The 9686-nt window shown below is 39.0% G+C and overlaps 1 long non-coding RNA gene across 1 annotated transcript in view; it reads left to right on the plus strand.

Moving 5' to 3' along the window:
• Positions 1-8925, plus strand: part of LOC128312774 (uncharacterized) — a 167902-nt gene extending 158977 nt beyond the window's left edge. Inside the window, exons 4-5 of the long non-coding RNA XR_008292468.1 lie at positions 111-219; positions 7774-8925. This is a non-coding gene — a long non-coding RNA (uncharacterized LOC128312774). The remainder of the gene's footprint in view (positions 1-110; positions 220-7773) is intronic.
• The last annotated feature ends 761 nt before the right edge of the window (positions 8926-9686 follow it).

Below are 9686 nucleotides of genomic sequence, written 5' to 3' on the forward strand. Positions count from 1 at the left end.
CTACCCCGAAACATTCACTGATGACTGTGTTGGTTTGGGCCTGTGTCTAAAAATTCTTTGATATTCTCCTTCCCTTCAAGAGGTAAAACTTCATTTTTCCTTCCTTTCAGTGTGGACTGGATTTAGGATTTGCTCCCAAACAATAAGAGCACAGAACGGGGAAAATGGCAACTTTACAGGAAGAAATCTGTCAGACCGCACCTTACCCAAGTCACGCAGGTTAGTATCACTAAGAGGAAGCCATGTTGGTGTCATGTACCCCATGATGGGATGTGATGAGCAGGGTACTTCGCCAGTGTGATATCCTTCCTCCAAATTCATAATCCTAATGAAGTTATGAGGAAACATCAGAAAAATCCAGATGAATTCTACAAAACACCCAGTATTCTTCAGAAGTCTCTATGCCAAGTTCATAAAAATCAAGTAAAGACTTAGAACACAGTCACAGATTGGTGCCGCAACTCAATGTAATAAATGAAATTTGATTTCGTAGATTGGATCCTAGAACAACAAAAAATTTTTAAAGCAGGTATCAGTGGAAAAATTAATGAAATACAAATAAAGGTCCATAGCTTAGTTAATAGAATTTTCCCAATGTTATTTTTTTAGTTTTGAAAACTGTATCATGATTACGAATGTTATTTACATCAGTAGAAACTAGGTGAGGGTATGTGAGAACCCTCTGTACTATCATTGAAAGTTTGTGTACATCTAAACTGTTTCAACGCAAAAATTTTAGAAAAAAATTTAAAGAAGAAAATTTAAAGAAGAAAATGGTGGTCAGTGGGTATTATGGGTTGCATTATGTTCCTCAAAAGAGATATTGAAAGTTACATCTCAGAATGTGACTTTATATGGAAATAGGATCCTTAGAGATGTAATTACTTAAGACGAAGTTATACGGAAGTAGGGTGGGCCCTTCATCCAATGTGACTGGCGTCGTTCTGATGAGACACGCACAGCCGGTGAGGACAGAGGGACAGACTGGGTGTGCTGCAGGTGCAGGCCGAGGGTCACCACGGATTGCTGGCCTCCACCGGAAACCAGGAAGCAATGAAGGTTTCAAGGGAGCATAATCCTACAGACGCCTTGTGTGTAGACTTTCTAGCCTCCAGAATTATGAGACTGTTCTAAGCCACCCAGTTTGTGTTGCTTGGTTACATTGGGAAACTAATGCAATTGAGAAATCAAGTAAACTTCTCTCCATGTTTTTTAGTAGTATGAGCTTTTTCTTAAACATTTTTTGACATTTATTTATTTTTGCGAGAGAGAGAGAGAGAGAGAGAGAGAGAATCCAAAGCAGGCTCTAGGCTCTGAGCTGTCAGCACAGAGCCTGATGCGGGGCTCAAACTCACGAACCGCGAGATCGTGACCTGAGCCGAAGTCATATGCTTAACTGATTGAGTCACCCAGGCGCCCCAGTATGAGCTCTTTCAATCTCTTTTTTATTGGTGTTAGAGCTAGAAGTAAAAATTCTTTTTTCTCGAATTTTAAAAAAGTTACCTAAAGCTACATTTCCAGTAAAAATTGCAAACCCCAGATGTCCTGAAGGATGGTGGTTACTCTGAGAGCATTTATGGGACAGAGATACCATAATTCAAATGCAATGGGGTACAAGTCTGTGTTTGATCATTTCTCTGTGCTTTAGAAGAAAGTAATCTTGCTGTATATTTAGATTTTTTTTTAGAGTTTACCTTAATTTATTAAATTTTTCAATATTTTGCAGGCAGTTTAAACCTTGTAAGCCAAGGTTCTTCTTGTAATTCCCACATTGAAATTGCATATGCCAGTAGATAATCATTTGAAATAAAAGTTAAAGTTTTGTTTTCCATATGAAAATAAGGCAACATAACCTTTTTATTTGGCAATAAAATTTACCTGAAGAGTGATACTTACAGCTTCTTCTGTCTTATACAGTGTAATATCAACGCTGACGATTTGTTTCAATAATTCTTTTCCTCTGTTTTCTTCGAAAAGGAAAAGAATGAGGACTGTTTAATACATTTTTTTTTATCTTTGATCTCAGTTTTCAAGGGTAAAATGTAACACGGTAGATTTGATGATAGAAGTCGAACATTGAAGTGCTTTGTGAATAAAAATTGACATTAGACCATTATCCTGATTCTAGTCAGGATTTTTTTTTGCTATTGCAAAAAGACACAACTATTTCTTTAAAACAAATCATCAGAATTGACATTTCACTATACAAGATGGATTATACCCGCAGATAAGTGGACAGATGAAACAAAAGTACAACATGAAAGTGAATGGGCTGGGGGCTTTTGGTCTACTTTTAAAACACTGTTTTGAAGACTGACAAATTCAGCTGTAAAATGTCTCAGCTGTCACTTTAATTTTGCCATGTAGGGCTCTTTAAGGCAGATTTCAGGTTGCACATTACTGGCATACCCTGTTACATAAAAGCCCAGCATGGTTTTGGAATGGCAACTGGTTTTTTCAATTTTTTCAAATAAATTTAATAATATACTACCAAGCCTCTATAATCATAGTTAATAAGTTTTTTTTAATGTTTGTTTATTTTTAAGAGAGAGAGAGAGAGAGAGGCTGCCTATATTTCATGCCCAGGAAACTGAGTCTTCTTTATCAGAACATCTTTCAGGTGGTGCTCCTTTCACAAACACAATACCTTTTTCTTCTAAACAAACCAGCGTATTAATTTTTAAAAATATAAATTTTTAGGGGCATCTAGGTGGCTCGAGTGGTTAAGCGTCTGACTTCAGCTCAGATCATGATCTCATGGTCTGTGGGTTCAAGCCCCGTGTAGGGCTCCGTACTGACAGCTCAGAGCCTGGAGCCTGCTTCGGATTCTGTGTCTCCCTTTCTGTCTCTGTCCTTCCCCCGCTCATGCTTTCTCTCTCTCTCTCTCTCTCTCTCTCAAAAATAAATAAACATTAAAAATTTTTTCTTAAATATATAAATTTTTGTACATGTGTTTGTACACATGTATGTGTGTATAGTATATTGTTACCATATTTTTTATCCTAATTAGAAATTTCAATTAGGAATCAACTCTTAGTTCTGATGAGACACGCACAGCCGGTGAGGACAGAGGGACAGACTGGGTGTGCTGCAGGTGTTTCTTAGGAAACACTAGTGTTCCCACCAAAATTCATTGTGAAATGCTGAGCCAAGATTTTTGTTGTTTGTTTGTTTTAATATTTATTTATTTTTGAAGTAGAGAGAGAGTGTGAGCGGGGGAGGAGCAGAGAGGGAGACACAGAATCCGAGGCAGGCTCCATGCTCTGAGCTGTCAGCATGGAGCCCGATGCGGCGCTCGAACCCACAAACCATGAGATCATGACCAACTGAGCCACACGGGCGCTCTGCTGAGCCAAGGTTTTAAGTGAAAATACCGAGCTTCCTTTTGAGTACATCAACACAATTTTTAAAGTGCCTTATTCTTTTCAGTTCTGTAGGTTTGAAAATATACTGTTAGATGGAAATGGAGTTTGAAAAACAGAGTATCCACTAATACAATTTTGGTACAAAATCTTTAATTAGAAGGTAGGATTTAAATGGCCCTGAAGGATTATGAAATCGAGAACAAATTCACACCCTTGTTGGAATGGAAATTTTACTCAAATTGAATTAAAACACATCCCTATTGGTTTTCTCGACCTGAGGGGAGGTGTTCCATCTCTAGCTCATTCTGCAGGAGGAGGCCAAGGACCTGAGGCAGAATGGCTGTCAGCTACAGGAACAGAGCAGGGCAGGCCCTGAAGGATTCTTCAGTGTGGGGTAGGGCCTGCCACTCGTGACTGCAGACCCTCACTCCATGGCCCAACATGGCTGACTGAGCAAGCCATCCAACCTCACTGAGCTTCAGTCTCTGCTTCTGTACAAATTGGTTTAAACTTCACAGTGTTGCTGCGGGCATTACTTGAAGGGTGAGATTTAGTCAATCTTTATTATTCTTATTGTATAATATTTTAGAAATTAAAAATGAAATTATCTCAAAGATATGCATTCCTACTCTTCTGATTCTCTATGTAATTACTCCTTAGTTTTTTTTTGTTGTTGTTCTGTGTTTCTCTTACCAATTCCAGATTCAAATAATTTGTCATCTTTAGCAACACAGGAATTCGTATGCACATGCACTGACACACACAAACACACATGTGCAACCACATCCTCATCCTGTGATTCTCTCCTTCCCTGCCAAGTAGTACTCGAGTAAATATCTTTCTGCCCTCAAAAGATGAAATATGCAGTGGTAAGCACCAACTTTTAAAGTATAAATCTTTCAGAAATTTTGAAAAGTCATGTCTTTAGCAGTTCAAAGAAAAATTCTCTTCCTGGATATAAAATCCTCTCTGTAAGACTAAATTTAAGTATATATAAATTGAATATATGTAAATACTCACTATAAATTGAGCATATGTGAATATTTAAGACTAATTTGAGTATATGTAAATTACAGCTACCCATGTGATACCATTTTGATCGGTATCCTTCAGCAACTTCATTGACACTTGACTGAATGCTTTATCTCCCCCAGGACCTTTCCCATACACTAGATTGCACTTATAAAACTATGGCTGACAAGAGCTAGAGAAATAAATTATTCGTACATCTTTCAGTGCATTGGTTTTCTAAATAAGAGGAAACTATGCCATGGCATAAATTCTTCTACAAAGGACTGCAAGAGAGAACTAAGTATGTAAGTCGTAAATGCATAGAGTATGTTGATGATAGCTCTTGCTGGTGAATTGCACAACTGTTAGCAAATCTCATTGCTGCATTAGAGTAATTGAAACATAAAACTATACTCTCGCTTCTTTTAAGAAAATTTGATTTTTTGTAAGGAAGTGTATTCTTCATGTTTTATTCAAAAGTGCAGAATTTTCTATTTCATGCTCACACTGACAGAAATCAAGTTTTTTTAACAAAATATATTTCAGTACTTTATTGGGAAAGTATTATTTAAGGTTTCTTATTCTAGGGGTTTTTGTATGGCTCAGTCTAAGCGTCTGACTTCAGCTCGGCTCATGATCTCTCGGTTTGTGGGTTCAAGCTCTGCGTCAGGCTCTGTGATGATAGCTCAGAGCTTAGAGCCTCTTCAGATTCTGTATCTCCCTCTCTCTGTGTTCCTCTGCCTCTTGCACTCTGTCTCTCTCTCTCTCAAAAATAAAGATTAAAAAAAATTTTTTTAATTTCTTATTCTACTGACGAATCTTTTAATGACAAAAATTAATAGCAGATAAAACCAGACATAAAACAAGTATATTTCCTCTTTCATGAGCAAGAGGTTTTGAAGAGCACCTCTGGGACTGCTCAAAGTTTCCCAGTAATTGTCACCTTTTTGCTACATGTGACAAGCAAGCTGGAGAGATGCCTGGCATTTCCTGCAATAGTATATGCATACAAATGAGCTTCGTATCTCAGCCAACCGTGCTGGGCCAGGTGGTTTCCACCCATATCCCACTCCACAGGAAAGCTGAAGTAGGAAGACACGTGTTAAGATCACAATGGAACGAACAATGGACTATGTGGGACCGGAGCTTCCCACATAGATGGGAAATAAAGACATCAACAAGCAGCAGGCCTCACAGGAAGTGTCCTGCATAACTGCATTTAGCGTAATTCCACTCTTCTTGTTCTTTGGATTCTTGTTATCTGAGTGCAGGTGGACTTCTAGGTCTTTCTGTTCCTACAAAGGGTGGGAATCCTATAATTCCTGAGAGTCCATGGTGAATGCATTCTAGAGAATCAAGATGCATGACAGTGCAGATAGAGCGGCAGAAACAGACCTTCCAAAGGTTGAGACTCAAGGGTTGGAGGAATCGCTCTGGGGCCAGGGATCAAGGTCTTAATGTGTCAAACATGATGGTTAAGAAACAAAAAAAGGAGGTGAGGAACAAGAATGCATAGTGAAAGGGTCAGGTTTCCACAAGGTGAACTATGCCAACCATATTATGTAGAATCCTTAGCCTTTCTTGCATTATAAATGCCATCCTGGAACAGCACAGAAAGGTACTTAGTGGTAGGTTTTATTCAGACTACAGGGAATTGCCAAATACATTTCACTAACTACTGATGATGCCATAATGTTTTTAAGTGGTAAGACACCACATAGAATAGTAATAATAAATTCTGTGTTTCAAAATTATGTAAAATCTCAGAAACATGTTTTTCTCCAGATAAGTGCACCATTATAGTGCTTAGCTACAATGTTTTTCTTTAAAACACTTTTTTAATGTTCATTTGTTTTTTGAGACAGATCATTAGTGGGGGAAGGGCAGAGAGAGAGGAGACACAGAATCCAAAGCAGGTTTCAGGCTCTGAGCTGTCAGCAAGGACTATGAAATGACCTGAGCCGAAGTTGGACGCTCAACCGACTGAGCCATCCAGGCGCCCCACTGACTGAGCCATCCAGGCGCCCCAATGCTTTTCGAGAAGCCTAGAAAATTTTTGAATCATTGTCCCATCCTAAAAGGAGCTAAAACCTTAGAAAAAGGTCACCTTGTTTCACAAAGTAATGATGGATGAGAAAGGATATTGGCTTAAAAAAAAACAAAACAAAACAAATGACAGCAACAACAAAAACAAAATCTCATCTGAAATATTTTCTCACAATTATAATTTTAAAAAGAGCTTTTGTCCTCCATTCTACCTGTGGATCCATATTATATATTTAGGTCTTCCACACCTGAGTTACAGGGGCCAGAGTTAAGGGGAGACTAACTGGAAAGGAGAGACACAGAGTCAGACAGAGGTGAGATAGGCTATGAAATGTATTATTCATGTGTCAATTATATCCTCAGTGCAAAAGGGTTATCCTCTAAGTTGCCTGAAAGGATCTTCTGATCTTCAGGTAAGTGCATCTGGCTAATCCCCACTGTCACAGATTTATTAGATAGAGCAGAGCTAGAAAGTAGTGTAGCGCCAAGCTCTGATTGCCAAAAATAACAATGCTTATTAATATTTCTAATATTGTTTTTTTTTTCTCAAGCCAGGACCCAAGTAGATACTTATTATGAAAGGTGGCCCAATTCTGATTTTTCCACAGCAGGCTGCTTGTCAAATGCTGCTGATTCTGCCCTCACTCCACAATCAAATGCTATCTGGCCAGTTTACCTAAACTAAAACCACTTTTCTGACAGAGACAATCACTGATGATTCAGATTCCCATAAATTTATATGAAGGATCGTGGGTGTCCCATTATCCCCACATTCCGCTCAAAGACAGCATCTTTCTTCTTCATTCTTCCTTCTCCTTGGAAATCTCTTGACACTTCAGCGGTTCCAACACTCTTGCCCCTATAGCATGGAACAGTCTTATACTACCACTCGACTTGCTTAGAACTTGCCCTGGAGACATCAGCTACTTTGTTTGCATCAGTATGCTGTCCCCTGAAATCTCTGCCCTGCTATGTCACCTCCAGAGGCAAGAAAAACTTGCAGTCAGACTTCCACATTTCCTATTTAAGATGGCGCTTAAAGCCAAGGGATTTGATGAGATCACCTGTGACCTGAGGCTAGAGAGAAGAGAAAGAGACCGTGGCTGGCCCTGGGAATTCTAGCACGCACAGGCTGGTTAGAGAGAGGGAAGCCACCGAAGGATGTGAAAAAGAGTTTGAGACAATGAAGCATGAGAAAAGCCAGGTGAGTGAGGTTATGGAAGAGGAAGAATGTTTAAAGAATGAGAGGTGTGGTGAACCAGGCCAAATTCTACTGGAGATTCTAATTAGGTAAGGAGGGAGAATTGCCCATTGGTTTTGACAGGACACAAAAGTCTGCTGTCTTCAACAGGAGCCCTGTCACAGTCCATGAGGAGTGGCACTCCCTAGCACTGAATGGAAGGAGGAACGGAAGAGGATTTGGAGACCGTGTTGCCAGTTCTGTTACCAAGGTAAATGGAAAAACGAAGCAGTACCTGAGGAGATAATAACCACTCAAGGGAGTGTTGGATCTTTGTTTTCTTTATTGAAATACAGGAAGTTGTCAATGGGAATGCTCCAATTGGGAGGAAAAAAATAGGTTTTTGCAAGAGAGAGGGGATAATTGCAGAGATGGTCTTGAATGAATTGGAGGTGATGACGTCCAAAGAACAAGTTGAAGGATTTGACTCAGGCACAGGGATGTTCAAAAAGAGAGAAGGAACTATGGATGCAGAGGTAGTAATGAATTCGATTTGGTTATGGCAAGATGCTATGATTTTCTTCTGGTTGCTTTTATCTTTTTTGTATGCTGACTTGTGTCAACAAAGGAATCCGGTGGGTCCTTTCTGAAGATCCCTGAGGCAAGTCCAAGTTAGATATGTTTCTGTCCATCAAACTTGGTCTAGAGCATACAGAAGCATCCCTGTGACTGCTTCTAGTTTACTTCCTATGAATGTTATATCACAGTCTCTCAAATTTTTCTAACCCCCAACAACATGGTAGAAAAAGCCATAGACTTTGCCATAGGAATTGAAGAGAACATCTTTATTTTCTAGATGAAAGAAAACTCTAAATTAGATTATGGAATTATGCTAATGATTTTAGAGAATACTTGAAATACTTAATGAATTTGTTTGACTAATGTTCATAAAGACACGCGGTACTGCTGCATTTCTTTCTTCCTTTTTTTTTTTTTTTTTAATTTCAGGAATAGAATTTAGTGATTGATCACTTACATATAACACCCAGTGCTCATCCCAACAAGTGCCCTCCTAATGCTCATTGCCCATTTAGCCCATCCCCACCCACCTCCTCTCTAGCAACCCTCAGTTTGTTCTCTGTATTTAAGAGTCTCTTATGGGGGCACCTGGAGGTTCAGTCGGTTAAGTGTCCAACTTCAGCTCAGGTCATGATCTTACGGCTTGTGAGTTCAAGTCCCACGTTGGGCTCTATGCTGGCAGCTCAGAGCCTGGAGCCTGCTTCAGATTCTGTGTCTCTTTCTCTCTCTGCCTCTCTCTCTCTCTCTCAAAAATAAATAAACAAAAACAAGTCTCTTATGGTTTGTCGCCCTCTTGGTTTTTATACTATTTTTGCTTCCCTTCCCCTATGTTCATCCATTTTGTTTCTTAAATTCCACATATGAGTGAAATAGTATATTTGTCTTTCTCTGAGTGACTCATTTCATTTAGCATAATGCACTCTATTTCTATCCATGTTGTTGCAAATGGCAAGATTTCATTCTTTTTGATCACCAGGTAATATTCATTATATCTATATATATATAGATATACACATATACATATATGTGTATACACGTATATACGTATAGATATAGGTATAGATACACATAATGAATAGATATAGATATATATATTATCCACTCATTAGTCAATGGACATTTGGGCTCTTCCATACTTTGGCTATTGTCGGTAGCACTGCCATAAACATTGGGGTACATGTGCTTCTTTGAAACAGGACTCCTATATCCTTTGGATAAATACCTATTAGTGCAATTGCTGGGTCATAGGGTAGTTCTATCTTTAATTTTTTGAGGAACCTCCATACTGTTTTCCAGAGTGGCTGCACCAGTTTGCATTCCCACCAGCAGAGCAGAAGGATTCCTCTTTCTCCGCATCCTTGCCAATATCTGCTGTTGCCTGAGTTTTTTTTATTTTAGCCATTCTGACAGGTGTGAGGTGGTATCTCATTGTGGTTTTGATTTGTATTTCCCTGATGATGAGTGATGTTGAGCATTTTTTCATGTGTCTGTTACATCAGGATGTC

The sequence above is a fragment of the Acinonyx jubatus genome, chromosome F2 (genome assembly GCF_027475565.1).
Source record: "Acinonyx jubatus isolate Ajub_Pintada_27869175 chromosome F2, VMU_Ajub_asm_v1.0, whole genome shotgun sequence".
In the NCBI taxonomy this organism is placed as follows: domain Eukaryota; kingdom Metazoa; phylum Chordata; class Mammalia; order Carnivora; family Felidae; genus Acinonyx; species Acinonyx jubatus.